At 36.7% G+C, this 15,318-nt stretch overlaps 1 protein-coding gene across 4 annotated transcripts in view; it reads right to left on the bottom strand.

The window, feature by feature from the left end:
* The window catches only part of Clc (clathrin light chain), a 54,502-nt gene extending 44,146 nt beyond the window's left edge, over positions 1–10,356 (bottom strand). For all 4 annotated transcript variants that reach the window (XM_081739023.1, XM_081739024.1, XM_081739025.1 and 1 more), the window contains exon 1: positions 10,201–10,356. The gene's annotated coding sequence lies outside the window, so the exon portion shown is untranslated. The remainder of the gene's footprint in view (positions 1–10,200) is intronic.
* Between the last annotated feature and the right edge of the window lie 4,962 nt (positions 10,357–15,318).

The following is a 15,318-nucleotide window of genomic DNA, read 5'->3' as shown; positions in this document are numbered from 1 at the left end:
TTATTATGCACTTGGTGTAGTATTATGTACATGACACAGTTAGAATGAGCAATGTGTATTGCATCGTAGTAATTGTAATAAATACATATATTAGTACTCCTATATATTGGAGTACTACAGTCTTCTTGTAGAGTTTTTAAAAAATGGATACATATGTATACCACGAAATTTAAACATGGATAACAGTCGATAGTTGTCAATAAGCTGCATAAGTTTCATTGTCTACTTCCGTCTACTCCAGGAAATATGACCTTGGAATTATGATATTGAAGGTGTCCGCTTGAGATGGCGAGACGAGCAGAAGATAAGCACGTAAGTTATAGCGTTTGTTTGACAGTGCAAGCACGCGGAGTTAGTTGAAAACGACAGAGCCGTGTGTACGGTAGTTATCAAAAAGCTATCGAGAGTTTGCAGTGTATGTTTCACAGCATTGTGTAGTGTGGGGAAGTAAACAATGGATATACATATATCGTGTCTGGAGTTGCATGATAAAATACAAGAAAACAGAAGGAAGACCCGTGTGCAGCAAGAAGAAAGTGTTGTGCAATATGTTAAAAATAATTGTGGATTAGATATAGATAGCGAAGCCACAAAATCGCTGTATCATTCAATGAGGTTGCATTTCTTTATTCCGTATTATTGGCGCTGGAATAAGTGTCGGAGTAACGAAAGTTATTTTGTATGTAAATATTCGGGCTGGTTGAAGCAAGAAGTACATCTTACAATCACAGATGTTCCTTCCACTCCGTCGTCGGCAACAACTAGACGTCCTTCCAAAGAATTTCACGAAGTGTGTGACAGAACTAAAAGACGAAAAACGCAATCGTTAAGAAGTAATACAAGTACGCCTGAACTTGCATATGCTACGGTGATGAAGTTGCGATCTGACGGGGATGAACAAGCCGCAAAATTATTGCAAGAAGTAACCACAACAACACCGACCAGGGGTAAAAGAATTCGTGACACTTGGATAAAGGAACGACAAGAAGCAACGAAGCTATCAGACGAGGAAGCGTTATCGATGATTGTCTCTGCGAATTTAAGTAAACACCAATATCAAGCAATTAGAACCACGGCAATTAAACATGGTCACTCGCTATATCCCAGGTACTACGCTATTCTGCAAGCAAAAGAAGCAACATATCCGAAAAATATAAGTGTTAGTGAAAGCGAGTGTGAGGTGAAAGTTCAAGAGTTACTAGACCATACTGCAAACAGAATTTTGAAACTTTTGTCGGACAATGGGCCATCATTAAGAGAGAAAACGTATATATTGCATTGTAAGTGGGGTTTTGACGGGAGTTCTGGTCACTCACAATTAGAGATGCAAGGGCTCGGAAAAAAACCGGCTTTTTTGGAAAAAAAACTCGGTTTTTTCTGCTTTGCTTTTTTGCTTGGGAAATTTTGGGCTTTTTTCAAAATACTGCTTTAAATTGATAAAACAGACTTTGTATCGCTTCTCTATAACACAGAAAATCATTTAATTAATGGTTGATGCTGATAATAATATAAAACATCGAAAATAAACTATGAATTTCGAAAAAATATTTCAAACAATTTTTCTTCAACATATTTACATTATGAATTCCACAGGATTAACCAATGTATATAATAAGAATTTTTTAACCTCCTATATACAAAAGTAAGCAGAGTTGGCAAGAACCGTGGTTGTTTTTGAAAATGCCGAAAACCCGTTTTTTGGGGGGATGTTTTAAACCAGGCTTTTTTGGTTTAAACCAGGCTTTTTTGACTTAGATTTTTTGCTTTATGTATTTATATTACATATTCACAGAAATAAGTTTGTTTCGCCTTGATGTTATTATGCAACAGCGGGGTTATGCCGGAAGAACTCTCATAAGCTTAAAGAAGTGCGGTCAGTAAATTTCTTAAGTTGAGAATCTCCCGCCCTAGCCATTGGGAAAATCCCGTCATTACTTGAAATGTAAGACAATAACGGGAAAATCCTGTTATTGCTTTGCATGTAAAATTTAAAGGTCAACGTACCATAATCAGTACGCTAAAACTGAGGTATTAAATTACAAATTTAGTACCGGTACGTAGATATCATTGAAAGTCCAATCCAAGCTAATGTTGGAAGCTACGTAGGCAATCGATAAATTTTGCCAATTTCTATCAATATATTTAAGCAATATTGGCTTCTTTATAAAACAACACGCATTTAGGCATGCAGAAATATACAATTTGGTTTGTTTCGTATATTTAGGCTTAAAATCCTTACGAAATACCGAGGTTATCAAGGAGAAGACTTTCGCTTAAACTGACATCCGAACCGCTACTTGGGTTACGCATGAAAGAAGGGTTGTGGTTCGACCGAGAATTGAACATGGGACACCTTGATTAAAAGGTGAAAGGGAAATAAAACTATTGCAGGTGGTTTGATATCTGGAAACGTCACCATGAAGTTCACACGATTCGCATTTTTCATTCTTTTTATTTTTGTGGTTTAAACCAGTTATTAAAAAAAAAAAGAAAAGAAAAAAAGTTGGTGTAAACCAGCCAACCCTAAAAGTAAACACTTCTTTTTAAAGAATACACAAATAACTAGCAAAATAGTATGTAGTATTTTTACTTCAAAATATTCCATACCCTCTTTTTGAAACAAAATAAAATTAAAATAAAACATAAGAGAAATACTTAGATTTATAAGATACACTTAAAGGCTGAACATCTAGAGCTTTTGGTTCTGTATATTCTTGAAATTCCACAGTTAAGTTTTATAGAACCACCATCACAGTTTACCCAATCCTCAAGTTTTCTGAATTTTTAACAAGAGGGATTCAACATATCATTACGGAACTCCCCCCCCCCCCAAAAAAAAGACTACGGAATATATTTAAGTTAAGCTAAATACAACTGCACAACAAACATGACTGAGTGATTAGCTTTTGAGCTTCTATCGGGAAGTCCGGGATTCAACCAGCATTCGACCATTCTGACAAAGCTTTTCTTCATTCCATCTGTGAATGTAGAAATAGTGTGTGTACTGAGAGTTGGGCGACTTCCTTTTTTATTGTTTTTAAATCGTTATTATTACTAATTACCAGCAGTGACGGTTTTGCGAAGGTTAGGGGGGCGGTCTTTCGGACTGAAGCCCGTTCCCCAAAGTTACGGAATGTCTGCAACAAACGAAATATCTATTATTTATGCCTTTACTCAAACTTTAAGCTCCCGTCAAATAAAAATTACGAATGTTTAGAAAAACTAAACATTAGTAAGAAACCCTTCCCAAAATACTTTTCTAAATCCGCCACTGATACTCAGTATAAAATGATTTTTAAAGTTGTATCCGGAAGATTATTGCTAAACATATAAACGAAGCGAAATATTAGTTATGCCTGTACTCATAAACTTCAAGCACTTCCCAAATAAAATTAGGACTTTTTAGGAAACGAAACAATCAGAAAAACCCCTCCTAAAGTACTTTTCTAAATCCGCTACTGATTATTTGTATAAATTGGTATTCAAGGTTGTGTCCGGAAAATTAATGCTAAATCACTTCACAGCTACAGTATAACAGAAATGTGGAAGTACGGTTTGACGGATATATTGAAAAACGTACGCTTTGACGGATAAATAGAAAAACGGGCAAGTTTAACTTTTGCGCTAGAAGCTAGAGTACTAAAAGCTCTTAGAAATGAAACACGGATGACAAACTAGAGAAGAAAAAAGTTGTCGATAACTCAAAAGTTAAAATAAAGTTAAATAGCCTCTAAAATTACCCTCAAATACTACATTCTTCATGTTAGCTTTAATTCGTATAACATGTGCTCCATCCATCTTGATGGTGAATTTCAGAGCGAAATATGACATTCAGGTCATGGAATTCTTATCTAACTATAGAATATACTATAAGAAAGCTATTTAGATAGAAAAATCATGAAGTTGAAAAAAGCCAAAATTTCCAAAATTCTCGTTTTTTTCCCAAAAAAGCCGGCTTTTTATGTGAAAAAAACCATCGATTCAAAAAAGCCGGCTTTTTTTGCATCTCTACTCACAATACAAACAGACATGGACTGAAAGTGGCATGAGTGACGCAAGTTTATTTATGACAGCGATCGTTCTCTTGCGATTGGTTGATAATTAAACAGGAGAGTGCGTGTGGAGAAATGAAAGACCATCATCAAGACGTTTCTGCAGACCTATTCATCTCCGTTGGATTCACGAAACCACTACTGTTGCCCAGGAAGAAAGAGACTATATGAACAAACAGATAGAAAGCTTACAGCCATTAAGAAACAATACCCTCACTGTACACTACTCCCTTATACTATCAATGGTTGATGGCAAAATATGCAATGCCATCACCAACACATCAAGCCTGAAATGTTACATCTGTGGCGCGAAAATTTCACAAATGAATGATCTTAAGAGAATGACACATGTGCCACAAGATCTATCCCATTTGGAGTTCGGACTTTCCATTCTCCATGCACATATTCGATTTTTTGAGTGTATCCTTCATATCTCCTATAGATGAGATTTTCAAAAGTGGAAAGCGAGTACGAAAGATGGAACTCGTCAAATGTTCGAAGGCAGGAAACAAATTATCCAAGAGAGGTTCAGATGCATACTAGGCCTTAGTGTGGATATTCCCAAACCTGGTTATGAAACTACCAATGACGGTAATACCGCCCGCAGGTTCTTTGCAGCTCCTGAAATAGCTTCGGAGATAACAGGAGTGGATCAGCAGTTAATCACGCGTTTCGGAAATATCTTGACAACAATTTTCTGTGGACATGACATAGATGTTGCAAAATTCGACACGTACTGCATCGAAACTGCTCAGTTATTTGTGAGATTATATCCCTGGCACTACATGCCACCCACCGTGCACAAAAATCTTATTCACGGGTCAGTAATTGTGCAGGCAGCTCTTTTACCGATTGGGGAGCTTTCAGAGGAGGCCCTTGAATCTAGACACAAGGATGTGCGGAAATACAGAGAACACAACACTCGAAAAACATCAAGGGTAGCCAGTAATTTGGATCTCTTTCAAAGGCTGTTGTTGAGTTCGGATCCAGTAATTTCCACCTTGGTAGGACTCCCAAAGAAGAAAAGCCATAAACTGCCTCAGGATGTGACTGCGCTACTGAAAATAACCGCACAAAATGACGAATCTGCAAATACTTTGTCTGAAGACGAGTTAGGCTTGTAACCAGGTGAGTGCTTATTAGCATAATCAACTACTTCTCCTTTTGCTCCGCTATATTAGATACTTTATATTTAATTTTACTCCTAATATGAAATTCGTATTTGCCTCATACCAATTTCAGCTCCGTAACATGGATTTTCTTACATTTTCCACCATATTGAATTCGCCATTTTGAAGTTTACAATTTTATCAAACTTCATAATCTGTGACAGTGTAAAACCCTCTGTGCCCAATTTGAGATCCATACTATGAATTTGTCACCTTTTGGTCCGCCATTTTGAATTTTTCATTTTGATATCAAATTCGTAATCGTCAACCTTACAAACCATTATATACACAATTTCAAAACATTTCAAGAACTCCTTCCTTTTTTGTCCACCTTTTTCGCTATTCGGACCACTGTGAGACGCTTCGTCTGGGTTAATGAGCAGACAGTTCAGGGGGCAAAATGTATTTTTACTACACTTTTCAACTTATTTCTAGAGGAAGTGTCCGTAATACGGAGGTAAATAATACCTATAAAAGACAGAAAAGACTGTCCGTGTCCGTACTAGAGAGTGTCCGCTTTAGAGAGGTTTGCCAATGTGCTTTTTCCTATTACAGTGTTTGGGGATTACAAAATTTGTCCGTTAAGAGAGGTGTCCGCTTTATAGAGGTTTCACTGTATTTATTTTTTGTAAGTATTAAAATTACCTAGTTCTGCCACAAACATCAATTAGGATAGATAATACAATAATTGAAACACAAAGGTACCAATGATATACATTTATCACTTGAAATACAGAAACGTGCTAAAACAAGTATTCATTCGAAGTGGCCTCCTTCGTCCTTGACACATGCTGCAAGTCTCCTGGGCCATTCAACTGCAGCACAGATGGTCCAAATGGGCATCTCACTTTGCTGATTTGAAATGGTCCAAACTTCGGTCAGGCTTACTGCAGACATTCCTCTCAAGAACGTCTACAAGTAGTAGTCCAGCGGACTAAAATCCAGACTGCCAGATGGTGAAACCTTCAACAAGAATAAATGTAGGAACATTATCCCGCAGCCACTGATGTTTCGTCTGAACCTTGTGGGATGGACCGCAGTCTTGCTGGAATACCCATGGCTTCCTAGCATACAAAGGGTTGTTCAAAGGCCTCACGACATTCTTTGCTAGCTTGTGTCTAGTTTTCATCCTTTATGGACAGAAATGTAAAGATATTACCCCTTGATGCAGAATGATGACATCTCTTCGTTCATAGTGTTCGTTCCTTCGCTTTAGCAGACGCTTCGCCCTGGCATAGATTTTATCACGCTTTTTGTTAATTTATTCCTCTACGGTGAAAATTTTTTCATCTATGAAAATAATATTGTTGTATCCATTGTTTGTTTGCATGTCAATGGAGCTGGTTTTTTTCTCGGCAAGTCTTTACTTTGACTCAAACAGTGACTTTAATCGGTTCTTATAGATTTAGTCATTTGTTGGAACTGTTCGTGCCTTTGGTGTGACATCTTAGTTCAGATTGGTGGTAGTTCATATTTTTCCCGCTAGGTGTCTCAGTAGTTATTTGGTAGTTTGTTAGTGTGATGTCACATGTTCTGCCTGCTTGTATGTGTGTGCTGTTGCTGGTGGCATGCGGGGAGCGCGTAATTGAATTTTCGTTTCATGGCGACGATCGAGTTAGCAAATGCGATTGAGAATCCGTTTCATGAATTTAATACAAGAATTTGAACTTGTCGTTTTTAAATAAGTTTGTATTAGATTCGGATATTAACTCATATCGCTTTGCAGCACTAATTGAGTTAGAGAAAACCTGTCATGGTTGTGGTCGAAGGCTGAAGATATTTCCGATGTATGGTAAAAGTGGGCGTTTATTAGTTTTTCTTGTATGTAATAATAGCAAGTGTGCTCGCTTTAATAAATCCACTTGTGTGCGGAAAGGAACATTTTTCAGTAATGTGAAGTAGTTGAGTATTGCGCATGTGTTCTTGCTATCTTATTTTTTCGTGTGTGCAGTCAGTAATTATGAGTTCATTATTCATGAGTGTTCTTCTATGGCGAAAGGGTGAGTGTTTTCATTTTTTAATTGATATTATTTTTATTCTTGATTTGTTTTGCATTTGAGTATTTGGCAAAGTATTTGGTTTGCTGCTGGTTGTTCTATTACATTCCTGAGATTTAATTTATTTTTCTTTGTCATGCTGCACTGATTTATAATTAGTGATGTGTTTTATTTTTTTTTCATTCTTACGTTACCTTTATAGTAGTGGTTTGATTATTTATTGTTGTTTTGGATGTTTTTATGGTACTTGAGCGGGAAGTTTGGGGGGGGGGGGCGGTAGCCCCCCATTAAGATGCCAAAATTCATAGTCACCGCTTCAACTGAACTGATTTCTCGGAAAGTTTAGGAAATGTGTTTATTAACATTTTGTCCCTTCTACTTATAGTATAATTCTTAACATTGGATATTACTTTGACTCGGACAGTAACTGAAACCGATTCATCTGATACGGTTCGGGGAGCAATTTAGGAATGACTCCTAAACTGCTCCGGAAATCGGATCAGATGAATCTGTTGCAGTCACTGTTTGAGTCAAAGTAAAGATTTGCCTTTCTCTCTCTCTCTCTCACGCCCGATGGATTTGAGACTATCATCCGCGCGACAGTCTGTGATTTGATGATAGGACCTTATATGAAAATCATCTCTGATGACCAGCCACATCTTTCGTCTCAAAATCTGTTTTCTCTGGCTATAATGTTCTGTTTCCAAAGTGGATTCCCGCGTATGCATTCTCGCACAGCTTATTCCTGGTCTGTCCTGACCTTAGAAGTCCGTATCTTGGCCGATTATTGACAGAGAAAAGTTCGGCAATTTTCACCATCCCCTTCCCCAAGTTCTGGAGCTGAATTTGGATTTAAACGACATCAGAAATGTCTGTTCACCTCAGCGAACCAGAAAACTGCATTCAACACTAATATCGGTAATTTTTAAACATCCATAGAAGAGACCATAGAAGTGTGAAAAAGTTATGCCACACACAAACCATCATTTCTTCCACTATTTTAGTTCATGAGGATATCCACCATCACCGATGCGCCTGCTCCCTACGGATGCACTTCATGCTACTACTCGGGCTCAGGTCCTGCGTTCCTGACCTGACTCGGTTAAATAGAATTAGTGCTTTTATTTGCCACCTAGCACAAGTTGGTTGGTGTTTTACAGTTGACTCGTGTTTTATATTCAACCCTCCCAGCCAATATGCACGCAGTAAAGCCTAGCCCTTAAGGAAAATTTTCTAAGGTAAAATAGTGCATCTTGTATGAAGATAATATAGCATAAATGTTTGTGTCTCTCTTAAAACCGAATAGGGTAATAGTATACATGAAAACCCCCTGATCTGCGTTTCTTCTGTGTTCTATTACCACTTCTACATGAAATACCATAAATTTTCTACGTAGTGCAATAGTAAGAAGTATCCATGTGCACAAGACATGCGATATGCGTTAAATCCCCCCCACACACACACATACATAGTCATAGATAAAGTACAAGGGCACTACACATGCAGATATAAAGTACAGGTACGTTCTTTTTTATTCTCGTATCAGTCGATAAGTAAATAAAAGTCGCTTTGTTACCCCGTTTGTAAGTTCTTACATACTCAATGAATAATCCCTAAAAGTATGAGCGTCCTGCTCCTTCGGGAACTGATGCAGCTTCATGTATACTATATCACAGAATGGTACCGTGAACGAGACGTAACACAACCTTACGTGGACTATCACCAAAACTGGCAACGGTTTCGGAGGACGATTTGTAAATTTTGATCAGTTACTTTTGTCGGCCTATGTTTAGCAGAAGGGGTCCAGCTCTTTTCTCTAAAAAATGTTACAATTTTGGTAATTTCTGTTTACATTCGGTTAGTTTAGCGTAGGATTGGTTAGTTTAAGTTAGGTTAGGCTAGTTAAGGTTACGTTAGGTTAGTTTAGTTTGTGTTATATTAGTGTAGGAGTCCCGCACAATTTTCCAAAAAATGATAGAATTTCGCTTATTTCTATTAATATTACGTTAGTTTAGGATAGTTCAGGGGTTAAGTTCCAAACTTGGGCGTCCGTTTCCAGCAAAATTTTTAAAATTTACAGGAAAGATATGTATAATTTGATCGTTTGTGTGCTTGATAATATATAAGGGTCTCGAAAAATCTGTTTATTTGTTATATATAAGCGGTTATAAACATTTGACTATATTGCGAGCGGAAGGAACTACTTGGCGCAAGGTAACCAAACAGTTGCATTGTGGGAAAGTAACGAGCATTTATGTTACCAACATGGCGAATGTACAAGGGCAATGAACTAATAGTTTTAACATTTGTGAAGCGATTCGTTGATAACGAGCAAAATCTTTCAAAAGTTTGTGAAAAGCACGGATTAATGAACCTAATAACAAATTGTAGAAAATGTGGAAAGGAGATGACAGCAAAAAAACGTGGCGAAAGCGGACGCCCAACTTCGGAATAAATGCCTAGTTCAGGTTAGCTTAAGTTAGTTTATGGTAGTTAGGTTAGATTTGATTACGTTATGTTACGTCTAAGTACTTGCATCACTCATTTCTCCTGTAAATTTTGTGTTTTTTACGTGCTTCTGGACCCCTTGTACTAAACATACCCCCTTTTGTCAACTAACTGGTGGGGCTTAACGAAATAAACGTCGAAATTTCATTTCAATTTGCACTGCTTAGTGTCCCAACTCAATTTTGGCATTCCAAGTAAGCCTTATTTGTGCCCAACCCTTTTACCATATATTTACATGTAGCTTCAAATTTTTATCAAGTTAGATGTGTATACTGGCGAGTGTGAAATGTAAATACGTTGGTCAGAAAATCTAATTTCTGAAAAAAGCAATTTAACACAGAAATGCTTAATCTTCATCGCCAGTACCGAATACGTAATACGTCAACATGATTAACAAATTAGCCCCAAAGATTTTTTCTTTTTAGAAAAAATCATTTTAAAGATAAAAAAAGTTCACTACTTGACGGTACTTACGGTTTTATTCACTCCTCAATTAAGGTATATTTATAACAGATATCGCAAGAAATTATTCTTTTCCCCTGAAATGTAGGTAGGAGTAGGTTGAGCGCACTCTTGATGACTTCCCATTGACTTTTAATCAAGCGGCTCAGAGAAGTTTCCGTAGTCTTAGCGAATTGTGATCAACGTTCACCTTCCGTAACGGCTTGCGTCAACAGAACGCAAAATTTGCAATAAATAGTTCGTTTTCGATAATCTGAGTATATGACATTCGTGTTTTTTGTGTTTCTTTGCTGTATGCTGAATTCTATGCAAACTACTACGGAATGAACATTTATTCAAGCTCATTCCATATTACTCTTCATAAGAATTGCTGACCGTTATCGAAACGCAAAATCAAATATGTACAGAAACTGGTACGAATATTTTCAGTTAAGGCAACCTGTTATTTCAAATGTTACAAGAAAGTTATACACAACCCTCGAATTACGCACATCCACGAATTATTCCGTGCGTTTCCAGGGTCGTCGGAACCGGAGAAACAAGGATGCAGCTGCCCCCTCTGAAATTTACATGGACAATATACTCGTTTTGCCCCTCCACATTCAGACTGTAAAACCATCACACAAGAGTGATTAAATGAACTTTTTTTTAATGATAATGTCAAGAAAATTCTCTATTCCTGATTCATCTTTCTCTTTGAAACAAGGGACCACGCGGTTTTTCTGCATATTAGGCAGAAAGATTTAGGAAAAAGAATTGAAAACTCTATATCCATAGTGTAAATTCTCAAAACACTGCAAATTATTTAAGATTGGTTGTTTAAGTAATCGTAGGTCTGTAATATGAAACGAGTCGTCGAGTAAGATTTTAAACTTTAAAAATATAACCGTCTAAATGCGTAACAGGACATTAAATATATATATTTTCTATAAATTTAAATTAATCTTACAAACAATACTCAGAGTGCAGTGAGAAAAATGTATACCTTGTGAGCACTAACGAATGACAGTATTTAGGACGTTCTTGCTTGAAGAAGGGACAGGACAGGGACACGTTTACAAACGTCAGTAAGGACACTTCCGACAGGGATCTATGCAGGGGTGGGTCCTAGGGTCCGGATCTCCCCGAAACCCCAACTTCTCTGTATATTTAACTAATATAATTTATCCTCGTGTTGGATTTTGACCCTCGAAAACATTTGGACACCTTCCGAAATAAATTCCTGCGTACATACCTAACTTAAGAAGAGAATTTATAGCAAAAAAGCTCGTTTCCGTGAAAGGGGGCGGGTGGGGTTTCTCATGTTTCAAATCCCGTTCTTCTGTGAAAACATCTACTGTCACCATTTATATCAACATCGTAATATTGGTAATGATGTTTCATGAATAGCTATTAAACATTTTTCAGAATTATTTTCAGAAAAATGAGTAACCTATATTCATTCTCAGGAAAGTAGCAACAGTCTATTGTAGTGTTCGTGCAAAGGATTGTATTTAGGCCCATAACCAGCCCAAAAATTTAGGGGGGGGGCGCTTCAACCACATTATAGTTTATCAGCATATTATAGTTCATTTGTAAGCCTACCGTGAAAATATTAGGACGGGGAATTAAAAATTTAGGGGGGGGGCCTTGGATACGGGCCTGATTATATTTAAGCAGTAATTGTTATCTCTCTGAACTAATTATGTACGAATAGTATGTAAAAATATCAGAATCAATATTTTTCATTATCATTGGGTAACGCTAATGAAATAATAGCAATAATCATACCAGAATTCGAGAGTACTATATATTAAAGTAAAACTCTATAGCATTCTTGAACAAAAAGAAACAAAGGGTGGGAATCAGAAATTGCCATTGGATAAATATATACAGTATAGATTTGAAAAGAATATCGTAACATTTAGAACTTACATAATATACTTGTTAGTAATTGAGTTAGTTGAGTTAGTGCACAAACTGCTTTGGTGCAATAATACTGTTTGTTTTTCCCATAAGTAGAAGCTTTGCTTTGTATATACTTAAACAAAAGCAAACTATTTGCTGAGCAAAACAATATATTCACATAAAAAACTACATACGTGTTACAGTTTCGCCAACTAACATTTTGGCTTCATCAGACACTATCAGATAGTGTCTGATGAAGCCAAAATGTTAGTTGGCGAAACTGTAACACGTATGTAGTTTTTTATGTGAATATATTGTTTTGCTCAGCAAATAGTTTGTTTTTGTGTTCCTCTTTTATGAATTTGTTTTCCCCATGCTTGAGTGTCTTTTATATATATATATATACAAATACGGTGCAATGTTTTGAGGCACAGAGTGCCGTATATCTGACAATCAATTTATTTTCTTTATATTACCCAAGATACACAAAATCAGCTACATTTTTTTTTAAACAGAGATTCGACAGCTCTTCTAAATTTTAAAGCAGGGTAGAAATATTTCCTTTCATGTTTAATTTCTTGGATTAAAAATCAAAATAAAGGTATTTCTCTACATAATTTTCTGTTTGATGTGAACCCAATGCTTAGTGATTATAGAATATTGCAAGCATTATTATTATTATTATTATTATTATTATTATTATTATTATTATTATTATTATTATTATTATTATTATTATTATTATTATTATTAGTTTATCAGCCCCACAAAATCGATAACGAACAACCGTGGAGCAGTGGTAACGTTACGGCTCCGCACTCGGAAGGTCCGGGGTTCAATTCCCGAGGCAGGCCATCGTGACTGAGGTTATTTCACGGTTTCCCTCAGGCAAATGCTGGGATGGTACGTTCTTTAGGGACCGTGACTTCCTCCTTTCTTTCCTCTGTTCCTTTCCCGGATTTTATGTTCGCCGAGGAACGTCATCTCTCAGTTACATGAAAGGCTGATATAGCCAAAAGTTGCAGCAGGGCCTGAACTCCTGAACTCATTAACTCATTAACGATCGCCTGAACTCCTTAACTACCCAAATCACATAACGTTCACTTAGGCCTTGCAGGAAAGAACGCTGACCCCTCTGACATTGAAATGAAAGAATTAACTTTGCGTTACTAAATCGTTTGCTGTTTATGTAGAGATGCAAGGAATGCATATGTTACATATATGATCCTTACTTTATATCTGACCGAAAAAGAACCCTTTTTGACACATCATCAACACAGAAAGTTTCGAAAAATACAAATCTTCCTGTGTTTATGAAAAAAAAACTTCACCAACAGCCAGTGCCAGAATTGGTACAGAAGTTCACAACAAAATGCATGTCAGAATTCTCTGCAATGTGGCTACTTGAAATACAGGATTCCATGAGCACCTCCAGGCAGCGAATTTAGCAAAGCGTCAGGCAAATTTCGACAAATTTCCCCAACACTCCCACACAGGATTTGCCTAAATAACTCGCGGATCACGGGGAAAACTTTGAAATTCCTGCTTTAGAAAACAAAACTCAGCAGACTATGAGGTTCAATATTTCACGAACTGCACGCCGATCTTGTTGCGCGAAATGACTTTATGCATTCCCTAGTTACTTAGGATACAGTCAGAAATTACGGTTTGTGTTTTGATTTTATAAGACAAATCATTTGACTGGAAAGATGTTGATGCTAGGACCTGAATTGACTTTTCTCGTCATAGGGCTCAAGAACTGGAAAAAGACCACAGACAAATTGAGAGCATATTTGAAAAGCGAACTCCATTGTCCGAACAATGTCCGTGGAGGCATTCCCAACACAGTTAAAAGTATGCATATAAAATGGTAAAAATTGTAGTTACAAACAGCCATTTTTATCTAAGTAGTGCAATGTTTACTATTTTATTTGTTCTTATCTGTGATTTAAGTATTAGAAAATTTCTGCGCCATACCAAAATCCAGCACAAAACTAGCACTGGATTAACTAATCTTAAAGATGAAAACCAAGTTGCTTCTCATAGTTGGAAATTTTATCCTCACAAAACTGTTTACAGTTGTATATTATTATTATTATTATTATTATTATTATACATCCAAATCCAATTATAGCTACATTACGAACATATATTCGTATTAGCTTACCTATGTTACATTCTCGTGCCTATTTTCAAGACAGTAGTTCAAAATCAGTTTGCCCCCCAGCTGAAAAATACTTTCGACGCCACTGCCAGTTTCTTTAATCAGAACATGTGAAAAATCTTTATGGCATGCTAACTACTTCACGTGCAGGTTTACTTTTGGCGCACAACTCGAAATAATTATTGAAAAATTAGAATTCTTTCACCAATTTCCTTCTTATTGTCTCCTAAAACATTTGTGTTGGGCGGCATGAAAATATCCTAATTGGCATAGATAAAATTCAAGGGAGTCGTCAGAAGTAATTGTTGAAAAACTAAAATTCTCTTTGGATTTCCTTATAAATAAGGCTTCCGGATGTATGTCATATGAACTATAGTGCAAAAGCAAACCAACCTGTGCTAGGTGACCACTAAAAAGCACGAATGTTATCAAACCAAGCCAGAGCAGGGCGAAGCAAGTCGGCCGCTCTGGGTTCGTCTGAAGAGAAGGCGCGTCGACGACTATGGGTACACGTGTAAGAGAGGATAATTGAAGAAGTGGGTTTTGGCCAAGGTGCGAATTTCAATAGCACTTGTCATGGTTTCATACTAGTAATACTCCACTTACAAACATAAAACACAGCTTCTGTGCACTGTGCAGAAATACACCGCCGGTGGAAAATAGCATCCAATAGAGTCATATTTCGTATGCACTCACTTGTATTGATTTTATAGTAGTAATCCCACACTTTCAAACCTAAAATACAGTTGTATTACTTTGTATAAATCTGTAACCTGAAGAATTCTGTTCCTTATAAATATGTCTTTTCATACAAAGTATTGAATTTTACCTGCAAATCTTCCAAAATGTGGTGCGCCGAAACTACACCAGGTACCTATTTCAAATCATACGTTGCGTTGACGCAAACTATTTATGTAATATGCCCGCTAGGAGTCCGCAAGAGAGTGAAATGGTACAAAAGTAAAAGTTCCTTCGCTAAAATTGCATAGAACTAAGCAACGCAGCATGCAAAATAAAATTTAATAATATAACTTTTATGAACCTCTTTCCTTATGGATTTGCGTCAACGCAACGTATAA

This window comes from Thermobia domestica, chromosome 14 (genome assembly GCF_964235325.1).
Source record: "Thermobia domestica chromosome 14, izTheDome1.hap1.1, whole genome shotgun sequence".
In the NCBI taxonomy this organism is placed as follows: domain Eukaryota; kingdom Metazoa; phylum Arthropoda; class Insecta; order Zygentoma; family Lepismatidae; genus Thermobia; species Thermobia domestica.
The sequence above is the reverse complement of the archived record's forward strand: the minus strand, read 5'-3'. Positions and strand labels throughout refer to the sequence as shown.